This window comes from Pseudorca crassidens, chromosome 5 (genome assembly GCF_039906515.1).
Source record: "Pseudorca crassidens isolate mPseCra1 chromosome 5, mPseCra1.hap1, whole genome shotgun sequence".
NCBI classification, from domain to species: Eukaryota; Metazoa; Chordata; class Mammalia; order Artiodactyla; family Delphinidae; genus Pseudorca; species Pseudorca crassidens.
In genome coordinates this window covers 34,244,678-34,259,793 of record NC_090300.1, presented here as the reverse complement: position 1 = coordinate 34,259,793, position 15,116 = coordinate 34,244,678, and the positions used below count along the sequence as shown (strand labels likewise).

Sequence of the window (15,116 nt, the reverse complement as noted above, 5' to 3'; positions counted from 1 at the left end):
ACACTTTTAGTCATCTTCTGCTCTAGCAATATTCTACTATTGTGTAATACCTTTTTTTTTTTTTTTTAACGCAGGCCCCTCTATGTGGAAAGATCCTCTCTTCTTTGCCTACTTACTTGCCTGACTAGCTTGACCACACACACCCCTTCCCCTGTGGACTAATGTCCCCCTGTACATATCTATTGCTGTATTTACTATACAAATAAGTACCTGTTTAAATCTAATTCTCTGACATTGAATGGAGCTCCTTTAAGTTGAGGACTGATTTTTAGGCCTCTGGTATCTATTGTACTGCTTACCACAGAGTGGACTCAATCAATTTTTGTTGAATTAATTACCATAAAACACTAACGTTACTCAGTATAGAAACTGAATTTAGTTACCAGGGTCCACTAATTTCTATACTTCACAGTCAAGCCTGTGATTACTTTCTTCTTACTGATTAGTAGATAGGTTTTTTTTGTCCCAAATAGTCCTTACAGTGATGCTAAACCAGATCATTCTCTCTTTTTTTAAAATTTTATTTTTGGCTGCGTTGGGCCTTCGTTGCTGCGCACAGGCTTTCTCTAGTTGCCGCGAGTGCGGGCTACTCTTCCTTGCGGTGTGTGGGCTTCTCATTGCGGTGGCTTCTCCTGTTGCGGAGCACAGGCTCTAGGCGTGCGGGCTTCAGTAGTTGTGGCTCGTGGGCTCTAGAGCGCAAGCTCAGTAGTTGTGGTGCATGGGCTTAGTTGCTCCGCGGCACGTGAGATCTTCCTGGACCAGGGCTCGAACCTGTGTCCCCTGCATTGGCAGGCAGATTCTTAACCACTGTGCCACCAGGGAAGTTTTAAGCATTTCCAACAATAAGCCCTCCATAGTTTCCTGGGAAAGGTCTTAAGACATGGAGGCTCATTTTTCCTTTCCTTTTCTTCCCAGATTCTTTCCTTTGGAATGAATGAAGTGAACTGTCTACATGTTTTTATCCTAGACAGATTAGCTACCCGTATCTGAGGCCCCATTTCTAGTCCATAGGTCATAAGTTTTGACCTAAATGTTGTTGCCTGATCCTGGCTAGTTCCTAGTCCACTCATAACGGATAAGCAGGGTTGATTCCTATTTTTGGTTTGAGTTGTGCTTTTAAAAGAGAGAAAGAAGCAGCCAAGCGCATGTTTACATTTGGAAGTTGGGGAGACAGACTGTGTGAAAGGAGGTCTCTGGGACAACTCCCACCCCTTACGAACATGGACTCCATTCTTCTAAGTACACCATACTGCAATATATGACTTTCTGTCTATCTACCGTTCCACCCAATGCTTTCCTCTCTCATTGCTGTTTCCTTATTTTTCTTCTTCAATTCCTTCTCTTTTTCTTATATCTTTCTAGTTTCTCTTTCTTTTTTTTTTAAGAGTGCCTGGTAAGAAAGGGTGATGAGGGAACTTTTAAAGGAAGATTAAAAGAAAAACACATATTTACAGGGAACTAAAATCCTTTTATGAAAAAGCTCTCTCCCTTACTTCTTCTACTGCTTAAATAGATGGCACACAGTAGTCAATAGATCTGGATCAAAATCTCACAAAGGGTCTGTTCAGATCATTGGCCCATTCAAAATACATATTCCCATACAAAATAAAATCTAAACTTATGACTTCAGCATATTTTTTCTGGGTTTAATTTCCCCACTTAAGGCAGTGATATAAGCTACCTGATGGCAAGGAATATTTTACCTGTTATATTTGTATTCACACTCCCTAATCCCATCACATGTAACTAGAATTGAATTGAGCCAGGTGTAGCTAACAGTTTGCCATGTGATTTTGGAGAAATAGTTTCAACCTCTGGACAATGGTTTATATAGTTTCAAAAATGAATGTAATAATATCTCAATCCATAAACTTTATAATATGTATCAACAAATAAAACTATTGTATTAGACAGCTTGGGCTGCTATAACAAAATGCCACAGACTGTGGCTTAAACAACAATTTAATTTCTCACAGTTTTGGAGACTAGAAGTCTGACATCTGGGTGCCAGTATGGTTAGTTTCTCGTGAGAGCTCTCTTCCTTGTTTGCACATGGCTGTCTTCTCACTGTGTCTTCTTGTTGTGAAGACAGAAAGCAATCTCTCTGCTGTCTCTTCTTATAAAGACACTAATCCTACAGGATTAGGGCCCCACTCTTATCACCTCAGTTAACCTTAACTACCTTTCAAAGGCCCTATCTCCAAATACAGTCACATTGGGGGGTTAGGGCTTCAACATATGAATTTTGAGAGGGAACACAATTCAGTCCACATCAGCCATGATAAAATATACACAGGTATTTAAACCCTCAGAATAAATCCAAAATTCACTTAATATTATTGACTTTAGATGCTAATTATGGGATATAGATAGAGTACTTGCCCAGAATTTCGTGGTCCATTTGCCCCAGTCAACTTGAGGCCAGGAAGGGACCATGGGTGATTTGTGCTTGACCTTGTGATCCTATATCTGGCAAGAGAACCACATTCCTCTATCAGGACCCAAACGAATAATTTTGAAGTTAAATACAGAAAAGCGTAAACTCTTGGAATTTACAGTCAGGACCAGGATTTAAAATGGGAATGGAAGATGTATTCATGCTTTAAACAATATTTACTGACGATCTACCATGTGCTAGGCACTGGGTAAAAACTGAATACTGACATGGTTCCTGACTTAATTGAGTTTACAATCAGGTAGGGGTATGGACAGGCCCTTTCAACAGCAGGATGGGGAAAATACCTGTGCACCCCAGCAGGCTTCCCTAAGGGGGCATCACCTAAGCAGAGCCCCAGAGATGTCTGGGAAGAAACGAGGCAGGTGATTGGGGGCTGCAGCGGGGGTCTCAAGAGAACCAACTTATTGACGGCTGGGGCTGGGCCGCTAAGAATGGGCAGACCCGGCACCCAAGGTCACTGTTCCCCTCACAGCAAAGCTACCGCAGCCAAGACGGGAAGCTACCCACGAACCAGGGTACTTTGAAGGCCCTCAGACTCAGCTTATTTCGGTTTGCGGCTCAAATTAAGCACATGTCTTACAGTTTTCTCTCAGGTCCCCATTTCCAGGCCTTTTTGTTTGTTTTTTCTTTTTCGCTCCCCGCCCCTAAGAACCTTTCGCTGGCAAGACCTTCTGGTGCAGAAACCAGAAAGAAGCTCCCAGAGCAGTCGGGGTTGAACTCGGGAAGCAGTCATTTCTGCCGTAGAATCTCCTGTGGCGCTGAGGAGGAAGGCCCAGAGTAATAAGCCAGAACAGCCGGGGAGACAAAAGCAACAAGACTCAGAGTCAAGCAGGGAGCTTCTTGCGTTCTCACTCCCTCTCCGCGGAGCCGCCTCCGCTCGCTCCACACCCAGCACAGCGCTTGATTGACAAGGGGGCCCGCCCAATCCCAGCGCGGCGCAGACGGCTTTCGCGTCAGTGGAAGGGGAGACTGAGCCTATCGGATTGGGCAGGGAGGGGGTTTCCTGCCCGCGCGGATCCGCCCACGGCCTCGCGACCATTCGGCGCTGCAGCCCCGCCTTCTCGACACGCGCGCCCCGCCCCTCTCTTCAGAGCTACGCGGCGGCTGAGCGGAGGCCTCGTGCCGTAACGGCCATCGCGGCGGCCGTGGCGGCGTCCCGGTGCCCTCCTCAGGTGAGCTGGGGCCACCCGGGCTCGGCAGAGGGGAGGTGAGACGGTTGTGCCGGCAGGCAGACGCACAGAACAGCCTTTCCTTGCTCCGGGAATCCACATAGCCTGTTACTTGCCGCGGTGCTTCCTCTTCCCCGGTGAAGTTAGCCCCCGGGGCGCCGTCTGCCGGCCCGGAGCTGAGCCGGAGGGGGCGGGGAGGCCGCTCGGCCGGGCCTGGGCGTTTGCCTCGGAGCTCCGCGCGACCCTCTGGCCACTGCCCCGAGCGGCGCGGCCCCGCGGCCTCCCGGTCCATACCCGGAACGTCGGGTTGGGGTGAGCGCCGCGGCCGGCCGCCCCTGCGAAGCTGGGAGATCGAGTGTGAGGCGCGCGCCCTTCCCCGTTTCTTTTTCTCCCCAAAAGTCCTGTCGGCTGTTGTGGCGCAGTCCGAGGCCGCGAAGGTAGGGACGTGGTAGTGGAGAGAAAGGGGCGCGCTCACCTCCAGCCCGAGAGGAGGGGGAGGGAGCCGTTCCCCGTGCGGAGGGTGGACGTCTTCGGGATGCGCCTCCCGCCCCTCCTCCCACCCCCAGCCGTTTCCCTCCTCCTCGGGAAAGCTGGGTTATTTTAATCTTATGGACCTGCTGTAGATTCGTACGCGAGTTGCTTGGGCTGTGAGCTTTTGACTTGAGTTGTAATATATCCGGTAAGAAAAGAAAATGTATCTCGGTAGTTGTTTTGTAACCTTTCTTATGTGTGTCCATGAAAGTTAAATTTGCCGTAAGAAGCTCGGGAAGCTGGGTTTTGTTCGGGATTGAGAACTCTGACATTATAGACGCCTAATTAGTGTCGAACGAATGAACTAGTCACCTAAAAATAATTCTACCCCGTTAGATTTGGTGATAAACCATGGGAGTTACGAAAGAATAAGGTTAAGGAGAAATTTCTAACCTCATCTTGGGTGGTGAGCAAAGAAGCTCACTCAGTGTCCGGTCAGAACGGGTAAGTGTTGCAAGAGGTATTCATTGTTAAAAATCTTACTTTGGTAGATTTATGAAAGACCAACTATACAATTTATTAAGCACTTGGAAAGCACTGTGCCTAAAGTCTCAACCTTCAGCGAGTTCACAGAGTCAATGGGGTCGGCTCTTAAACAGGCATCTCATTCAAAGTTTGATAGAAACTCAAGAACTATGCATTGGTTGATTAATATTAGTTTTATTTCATCTTGATCACAAACTTTGGGATTTTCTTCTTTGGAAAATTGTCATCTGTGAACAGTTTGCAGAATGTTCAAGATTTCTCAGCTGTGCTTGTTCATGTATTAAATTTTAAATTGTTTGCTCTACTTTTCTAAGTATTATCTTTAGTCCAGATGTTACCAGTGCTTTCAGGTCCATGTAAATAAAGCTTCGAACATTTTGTTAGATATTGAATGATGCTTTATGCCACTGCGTTCATTTTTCTTTTGAATCTTTGAGAACTTTCCTGCCAAAACTCAAGGTAGATTTGATGTGATTATTGTTATAAATCACATGTCAGGAAGAATTGATAAATACAGTTGCAGTCCATTTTTTCCCTCTTATAGTTTAATTAATAATTTTTACAATTTACTCACCTTTATAATATGGAAAAATACCAAATGTTGTCTACCTGCACCAGAAGACTAAATGATTATTTAGTTGTTTGGTCAATAAGTAGAATTAGAGGAAACTCTTGAAATAACTAAGCATTTAACAAATTCTCCGTGAATACTTTGCTGTGCTGTTTTAGGAAGACAGCTGACAGGGCCACAAATGACATTTAAAGATTATTTAATAAGGCAACAATTCTATTTGGATGCTCACTTTATTTGAAAGATAGAATTTATAGTCTTCCCTTCAAAACTGATTCCGTATGCTGACTTTGTTTTGGTGATTTTATCATGCCTTAAATTACCCAGACAAAAACCTTGGTTTTATCTTTGACTTCCTCTATCCACATAACTTAACACTGACCAATTTTTGTCAACCATTTTCTGAAATTTCTTTCAGATATCTGTTCCTTCCCACTAGCTTTTAACTGGGTTTTCTGCCTGTCTTTTCTCCCTACTCAGTATGTTCTGCCTTCTGCCTGTTCTTAAAATAATGCTTCCAACGCCCTCACTGTTAAACCAGCAATAGTTCCCTGTTATTTACAGAGTATAGTTCAGAATTCCCAGCCTTCTAACAATCTGCTCAAAGCCTGTTTTTTCTAATGATGGCACTAATTCTCTATAGGAGCTGTCCACCCTAACCAACCCAATCTCTTGTTCTCATTTAGACTTTGTATTTTTCTACCTTGGTATCTGTTGAGACTTTGCCTACGTATAGCCTGCGTTCTTTAAAAGGAATTTTCCTCCTTAAATTAAGTGGCAAATGAGGGCAAATTTTGTTGAAGTTTCATTTTTGGTCCTTTAGTGCAACCTTCCAGATCTTTCTGTTCTCTGTGTTGTTGCTTTCCTTTGAACGCACTGCCCTTACTGTTTTATCATTCCTTTGGTTTTTAATCTTATGTGGACTTGTATCATAATACTATGGAACAATATTGTAGGAACGTTGGAATCCAACCATCTGTTTTATAGATAGGGAAAACGTAATCCATACAGACTAACTGCACTAAAATTCACCTAGTGATGGTGGCAGAGCTGAGACTCAAACCTTGATTTCCTGCTTGACTTCCTAACTCAAGCTGTGTATATTAAAAAAAAATATATTGTGTATTCTATATGAAACTATACTTCTTTTCATCTCTTGCAATGTCATTTTGTATTGTTTGCTTCACATTACTTTGCATTTTGTGTATTAATGCCTTCTGATATAGATTCAAAACTTCTGTATGAGGGCAGGGGAACCTTCATGACTTGCATTGTTTGAATCATTGAAACAGTGATTTAAAGTCTACATAGAGACTTCTAGCTTGTTGGATGTATTAACAGCTTTAACAAAAATAATACTGTCATGTCCACTGTTGAGTCCTGACTCACTAAAAATGAATCTCTTAGAAGTTTCACTGTTGGATTTTAGTTTGTTTGATTCTCTTGATAAAAGAGACTTGAATCTTTGGGAGCCTTGAAAGTAGATGTGAACAATGACTTATTAGGTGACTAAGTTTATTGACCTAACTAAATGTTCTTTTCCTCTTTTTTTTTTTTTTTGCGGTACGCGGGCCTCTCACTGCCGTGACCTCTCCCGCTGCGGAGCACAGGCTCCGGACACGCAGGCTCAGCGGCCATGGCTCACGGGCCCAGCCGCTCCGCCGCATGTGGGATCTTCCCGGACTGGGGCACGAACCCGTGTCCCCTGCATCGGCAGGCGGACTCTCAACCACTGTGCCACCAGGGAAGCCCCTTTTTCTCTTTCTGATAGAACAGTAACACTTTTACATTTTGCTATTTTTTCATTTTGTTCATCTGTCAAGAACCAGATTATTGAGCAATCTGCTTATTGAGCAAAACATTCTGTAAACCATTTGTTCCATTTGGGGAGTTAGAGAGCTTTTATATATTTGTTCTTCACGTTTTTTTCCCTCTTAACTTTAAAGTTTCTGTTAATACCAGCAGCATAGGGTTTCCTTGGTATTTTTGTTACATTGACGTAGCAAGAGTTGAATGGTATAAGACAGCACAGAAAACTATCAGGTGAAATATCTCTGGAGGGTATGCTTTACTTTTTTGGCCTGAAACAAATTAGAAAAATTAGAAGCTATTTTTCTTCTATTGTTTGGTTGTTTATAATGGCTTATTCTTATTTGTTTAAATAATTATCTGCTAAAATAAACTGTGGAAACACTGTTTCTCTTGTTCTTTTTTCCTGAAATTGTACCTAAGGAGTGCTGAATTGGATAAGTATGGTATGAATAATTTCTGCTTTTGTTCAGACAGACCAGTTGAATAAAGCAGTGAGAGTATGGCTTGGAGAGATTTTTTAAAAAACGGGTGCATTGAAAAGGTTTTATTTTTTCTTTTTTTAATGAATCAGCCTTCCCAAACTTTCAGTACATGCATGCTTCAAAATCATGTTGCATTTAGATCAATTCAAATAATAAATATAACAAAGAATTTAATGTTCTTTGTATTTTTTGAGTATTCCAGCTATATTGTAGAAACATTTTATTAATTAAACAAGGCACTGGAAAGGTTTTTGGAAATACTTGATCACTTCCAGATACTATATGTTTTTAAGCAACATTTTTATTTTTAGAAACATTTAGAATACTTCCTGTACAACCTCCCCCCCCCCCGCCCCGCCCCCCAACCCCGAATTTTTGCTGCCCTAGGAAGTCAGATTTTGGGTTGGCCAAAAAGTTTGGAAAAACCCGAATGAACTTTGTGGCCAACCCAACTACATTAGTTTTTCTATGTTTTTTTTTTACATATTCTTAGAAAGCCCTATAAAGCCTTCCATGATTTGGCTTTTGCCAGCTTCTAGCTGCATTTCTTGGCATTATCTTTTTCCTTTAGGCTGCTCTTTGGGCCTTGAATAGCCAAGCTCTTTTTTGCCTTGGAGCCTATGAACATGCTCTTCCCTCTGGCAGATGGCTTTTTTGGGTTAATAAGTATTAAGTTTGGCTGCTAGTAACAGACACCGAATAATAATTTCTGTCCCACAGCAGAGAAATCCAGAATTTACATGACACTCATTTATTAAGTGTTATTTCCAGTTGTTTTCCTATAAATAACTTTTTTTTTTTTTGCGGTATGCGGGCCTCTCACTGTTGTGGCCTCTCCCATTGCGAAGCACAGGCTCCGGACGCGCAGGCTCAGCGGCCATGGCTTACGGGCGCAGCCGCTCCGCGGCATGTGGGATCTTCCAGGACCGGGGCACGAACCCGTGTTCCCTGCATCAGCAGGCAGACGCCCAACCACTGCGCCACCAGGGACGCCCTATAAATAACTTTGAAATAAAGATCTTTGTGTATAAGACCTTAGAAAATTTCCCTTTTGATTAATTCCTGTTGTGGAATCCAATTGAAAGTTCCATTAATTTCTTTAAAAACTTGTTTAGAGAAAGTATCATTTTTTTTTAAATTGCAAAGTGGCCAAATTTCAGTGTATCCCTAATGAATTTTTCCAATTGTAGACATAGGCCCATTACCCAGATCAAGGTATAGAACATTCCTAGTGCTCCAGAAGGGTCTCTCATGGGTCCTCCCAAATCTGTATCTCCCCTCCCCCCCCCCCTGCAAAGTAATCACCATTTTGACCTATATCACCATAGGTTACTTTTGCCTGTTCTTGAACTTAATATAAGTGGAACCATACAGTATATACTTTTGTGAATGGCTGCTTTTACTTAACATTGTGTTTGTGAGACTCACCCATGATGTTGGGTACAGCAGTAGTTGGTCTTTTTCACTGATGGCAGTATTTTGTTGGATGAATATATACATTTAAAAAAAATTCACCATTAGTGGATGTTTGATATACTTCAATTTTTTTAGCTGTTGTGAATAAAGCAGCTATGAACATTTACTTACAAGTCTTTTAGTGGACATACACCCTCATTTCTTTTGAGTATATATACATGGGAGTAGAATTGCTCTGTTTTTGTCTACCAGTGTTTTTTTTTTTTTAATTTTTTCAATTTTTTGGCTGCATTGGGTCTTCATTGCTGTGTGCATGCTTTCTCTAGTTGTAGCAAGTGGAGGCTACTCTTCATTGTGGTGCGCGGCTTCTCATTGTGGCGGCTTCTCTTTGCGGAGCGCTGGCTCTAGGTATGTGGACTTCAGTAGTTGCAGCATGTGGACTCAGTAGTTGTGGCACGCGGGCTCTAGAGCGCAGGCTCAGTAGTTGTGGTGCACGGGCTTAGTTGCTCTGTGGCATATGGGATCTTCCCGGACCAGGGCTCGAACCCGTGTCCCCTGCATTGGCAGGCAGATTCTTAACCACTGCACTACCAGGGAAGTCCCTTTCTACCAGTTTTTGAACCTGATTGAACTAGTTCTCTGGCTGGTCCATAGTAGTTTCCTGGGATTTCTCCCTTTACCATAAAGCTAGTGATTCCCTTTGCCTTAACTCTCTTATTTCCTGTGAATCATGTAATTCTTTTTTATTTTTTTATTGTTTTGACCCCTTCTTTTGATGGGGTATATCCCACAGTAGATTACTGTGAAAAGTTGAGATCTGTGTTAATAAAAAACCCCTTTATTCATTTTTGGTCTTCCCACTGATTTGGTTGGTTGGGTAAGGAGTTATAGGTTGGAAATAATTTCCCTTCTGAATTCTGAAGGCATCTCTCCATTGTTTTCTAGCTTGTGGCCCATTTAAGAATTCTGAAGACATTCTGATTCCTGATCCTGTTTTTTGCCTTTCTGGAATTTTGTAAATTTCATGAGGGTGTGACTTGGCATACATCTGTTTTTGTGTTTCCTTAGATATTATTCATTGTGCCCTCCAAATCTGCCAAATTATGTTCATCAGTTCTGGGAAATTTTCTTGACTTTTTTCATTGATGGTTGGATTAATCTGCTAGGGCTGCCATAACAAAATACCGTAGACTGTGTGGTTTAAAGAACAGATACTAATTTTCTCACAGTTTTGGAGGATAGAAGTCCAAGATCAAGGTACTGTCAGGGTTGGTTTCTGATGAGTTCTCTTCTTGGCTTGTAGACAGCTGCCTTCTCAGTGTGTCCTTACAAGGCCTTCCATGGAGAGAACTGTATCTTTCCTCCTCTTATTTTGAGGATACCAATCCTGTTGGATTAGGGCCCCACCCTTATGACCTCATTTAACCATAACTACCTCCTGAAGGCCGTATCTCCAAATACCGTCACACTGGGGGCTAGGGCTTCAACATACAAATTTTGAGGGGACACAGTTCAGTCCATTACAGTGGTTTAGTCTCCTCCCTTTTGTATCTCTCTCTGTGAAACTTCTGTTCTTTGTTTGAATCTCTTAGACTAGTCCTCTGATACTCCCTTTTTCTCTTACTTTTCACCTCCTAGTCTTTTGGCTCTGTTTTATATGGGAGGCTTTCTTAACTTTATTTCCTAAGCCTTCTGTTGAATTTTTCATTTTTTGCTGTGAAGATTTTGATTTCCCAAGAGTTCTTTTTGTTCTCTTAAAGATTCTCTTTTGTAGAGAGCATTTTGTGCTTCTGTCATGGATGCATTGTCTTCTCTAATTTCTGAGGCTATAAATAGCTTTTTTTTTAACTTTTTTTTTTTGCAGCCTCTGTTCCTTCTAAATTGGTCTCCAGCTTTTATGTTGGAGGCTTACTTCAGGTGTCAGTAATCAATCCTTGGATGTTATCTAGTGAGTGAAAGTCTGAATTGATGGGGACTTGAAGACTTTGAATTTCATTTCATGGTGGCCCAAGTGAGCCATTTTTTGAGAAAACCCTGATTGATGTGCAGGAGGTGTTTTCCTCTTGGGTCAGGTTCATGAAGGAAAACTCAAATCTGCTTGAGGTCTGAAAGTTTGGCCACCAATTTTTTTGGTTTGAGGGATTGGATTTCTCATTCCCCTACTTTTGGTAGAGTATACAGATCTTTAATTATATCTGGTGAGCCCTAGTTCAGAGTGGAGTAACCAACCAATCAGAATGATTTTACATTTTTAAAGGGTTATAAAAAAATAATATGTGGCAGAGACCGTGTGGCCCGTAAAGACTAAAACATTTACTATCTGGCCCTTTACAGAAAAGGTTTGCCTACTTTGTTCTGGTTGTAATGGTTCTGATTTCCTTTAATAAAGCTTCTAGACTACTACTACTTTTACTCCCACTCAGGCTTCAGTTTACAATCTTGGGACTTCCTGAAGCTATTTGTTTTAATTTAGTTTAGTGCATATCATGGAAGTTATGACTAAGAATTGGTAGGATAGACTCTATTATCAGAGATATGAGATTTTTTAATGTAAAATCTCAAGAAGTAGGAAAAGCAAAATACTGAAGAAATAAATCACAACGCATAATGAGTGTACGTGTGCATTGTTCTTTTTCTTGTCATCTAAGTGCAGAACATAAGTGTGTATACTTTGAAGAATGGGGAAAGGGGCATTGAGAACAGGCCCAAGTCATGTTTTAAATGAGCAATTTTCATCAACTCCTCTGTAGTTGGTAAATCATAACTGGCAGAATAAATTGGCTCCAGACAAGAAGCTGTTCCAGGCAGTAATATACATATACATATATATGTGTAAGTGTACGTATATATGTGTGTGTGTGGTTGTATTTGTCCACCTGATATCAGAAACGAGAGAGAGAATGTAAGCCACGTGGCAGGGTGGGAGAAACAGGAGTTGCATTGTTATAGGAAATAAAGTAAAATGTCTTTTCCTTTAAGTGCTAGCTGCTGAAAAACTGTTACGTTTAGTCTTAATTGTGTGAGCAGTCTCATCACAGGTTTCTTGTATAATACTTTCTTTCCTTTAAATGGTGTCTTATCTTTAGTATTTATCTCCGATTTCTTTTGTTGTTGTTGTTGGATGTGGCATGCGGGATCGTAGTTCCCTGACCAGGGATCTAACCCGTGCCCCCTGCATTGGGAGTGCAGACTCTTAACCACTGGACCACCAGAGAAGTCCCTATCTCTGTTATTATTATTATTTTTTACAAATTTATTTAATTAATTAATTTATTTTTGGCTGCATTGGGTCTTCGTTGCTGCGCACGGGCTTTCTCTAGTTGCGGCGAGTGGGGGCGTCTCCTGTTGCGGAGCACGGCCTCTAGGCGCACGGGCTTCAGTAGTTGTGGCTCCCGGGCTCTAGAGCGCAGGCTCAGTAGTTGTCGCCCACAGGCTTAGTTGTCTGCGGCATGTGGGATCTTTCTGGACCAGGGCTCGAACCCATGTCCCCTGCATTGGCAGGCGGATTCTTAACCATTGCATCACCAGGGAAGTCCTCTCTGTTATTTTTTAATATGTATATTCCAGACTTGTTTCTTTGAGTGTACAAACTCATGCTCACTTAAAATAGGATCACATGCTACATTTTGTTTTCTAATTTGGCTTTTATAAACATTCTTTTGAGTCAGTATATATAAGTTTAAAGATTCTAGAGACAGACAACTTGAATTCCAGTATAGGCTTCATCACTGTTTGGGCTTAGGCGTCTACAAGCCTCATTCTTCTTATCTGTAATATGGGGATTATACTTAATCAAAGGATTATTATAAGGTTTACATGAGAATTCATGTATCCACTTAACTGCTAAGCAGTGATTGGTGTACATTAAGAACTTCAGAATCAGTTTTAGATGTAAAATAACAGGGTTCAAAAGTGTAGATGTTGTAAATGTTGGTAACTTGCCAAACTACTATTCAGAAAAAAATACGAATTTAATCTTCACCAACAAATAGTGTTCCTTTACTTGGCATAATTATTCTAATTTTTGCCAACTTGGTAGGTAAAAAACTGGCAGAACTAAAAGGAGAATTAGACAAATTCATAAATATAATTTGGGATATTTTAGTATAACTCTGAGTAATTAGTAGAACAACAATAAGACAAAAAAGTCAAAAGATTTGAACAACATAATTAACAAATGAGTCTAATTACATGCATAGAACATTTTACCCAGCACCTGAAGAATACAGATTTTTTTCTAGTGCCTATGGAAATTTACCCCCAAATTTACATATGCTGGACCATAAAAAAGATGGAAATAATCAGTTCTAGAATATGTGCTCTGACATGTTGGAATTAAGCCAGAAATCAATTACAAAAAATAACTAGAAAATGACATGTCAACTGTTTGGAAATTAAACAGTATACTCCTAAGTAACCCAGAGATTAAAGAAGAAATGACATTAAACTCTTCTGAACTGAATGATGAAAATATGACATAACTTAAGGGATACAGGTAATCCATGCTTAAAGGAACGTTTATAGCCTTATAATGCATATGTTAGAATAAAGGCTAAAAATAATTGAAAAGATTACTGTGTAAAGATGGATGAGTGAAAGATGCATTTACTTTTACTCCCCTCCAAAGCCTACCAAGATGATTGATCGTATAGAATATTTTTTAAAGGTTGGAACTACATAGGTAAAGAGAATGGAAGAAGCAGTGAAATTTGGAAGCTGGAAAGCAACAGCCTGATAGAAACATTTTAGTAGATTTAAAATGTTCGGGGCTTCCCTGGTGGCGCAGTGGTTGAGAGTCTGCCTGCCGATGCAGGGGACACGGGTTCGTGCCCCAGTCCGGGAAGATCCCACATGCCGCGGAGCGGCTGGGCCCGTGAGCCATGGCCGCTGAGCCTGTGCGTCCGGAGCCTGTGTTCTGCAGTGGGAGAGGCCACAGCAGTGAGAAGCCTGCGTGCCACACACACACAAAAAAATGTTCAATCCTAAACTGGCAGTAGGAAAAATAGAAAAGAATACTCAGGCTCAGGAATTGGCAGCATCAGGTATTCTTGTGGAAGAAGGGCTGAGAGTGTGCTAAAAATAGAAGGATTGCTTGAAAGTCTGTTTAAGAAGCCAGCTCAGTTAATCATAATAGCCAAAAAGTAGAAACAGCCCAGATGTCCATCAACTAATAATGGGTAAATAAAATGCATATTGCGATAAACAGCAGTGAAGTACTCATACATGTTATAACGTGAAGGAACCTTGACAGTATGCTTATGTGAAAGAAGCCAGTCACAAAAGACCACATATTGTATGATTTTATTTGTATGAAATGTCTAGAAAATACAAATCTATAGAGATAGGGAGTAAATTAGTGGTTGCCTAGGGCTGGGAATAGGGGAGATTAGAGGGAAATGGGAAATGACTGCTCAAGGGTACGGGTTTCTTTTTTGGTGTGATGAAAATGATCTAAAATTGATTGTGATGATGGTTGCACGACTGAATATACTAAAAATCATTGAATCATATGCTTTAAATTGATCACTTGTGTAGAATTTGAGTTATATCTCAGTAAGCTATTACAAAAAAACAACAACAAAAAGGCAGCATGAGCCTAGATCTCTTTGTCAATTTGTATAGCTAAGTGACTGCCCTCTTTACTGTGGCAGCAGAAGACTGAAGATTTATCCTCCGCAGTGGATAAAATACAGTGTCTCTAAGAGAGGGGTAGATACTAATGTAATTGAAGACCAGTTATCCTACAGTGAACACCTGGATTAAGTGAATGTGCTCAATGTTAGAACCCTTATTGAGGTCCCTTCTCTTGGGGTCCCAGAATCCTGACAATCAAGTAGGAACTTAGAGGATGATTCTCTTAGTAGAACCAAGGAGAAAAACTCTGAAGTTATTCACAATCAGTTTTTAGGGCCCTAGTTTTAAATATGAACAAGACAGTTAAGGATCACCAGATTCATGAGGAAAGCTTTTTTTTTTTTTTTTTTTTGCGTTACACGGGCCTCTCACTGTTGTGGCCTCTCCCGTTGCGGAGCACAGGCTCCGGACGCGCAGGCTCAGCGGCCATGGTTTCATGGGCCTAGCTGCTCTGTGGCATGTGGGATCTTCCCGGACCGGGGCACGAACCCGTGTCCCCTGCATCGGCAGGCGGACTCTCAACCACTGCGCCACCAGGGAAGCCCATGAGGAAAGCT

At 41.5% G+C, this 15,116-nt stretch overlaps 1 protein-coding gene across 2 annotated transcripts in view; it reads left to right on the top strand.

Annotated features, from left to right (window-relative positions):
- Positions 1-3,492: 3,492 nt before the first annotated feature.
- Positions 3,493-15,116, top strand: part of NCK1 (NCK adaptor protein 1) — an 83,224-nt gene continuing 71,600 nt past the window's right edge. Inside the window, exon 1 of one of the 2 annotated variants that reach the window (XM_067737723.1) lies at positions 3,493-3,630. The gene's annotated coding sequence lies outside the window, so the exon portion shown is untranslated. Of the gene's footprint in view, positions 3,666-15,116 lie in introns of both variants that reach the window. The other variant, XM_067737724.1, reaches the window with a different exon arrangement.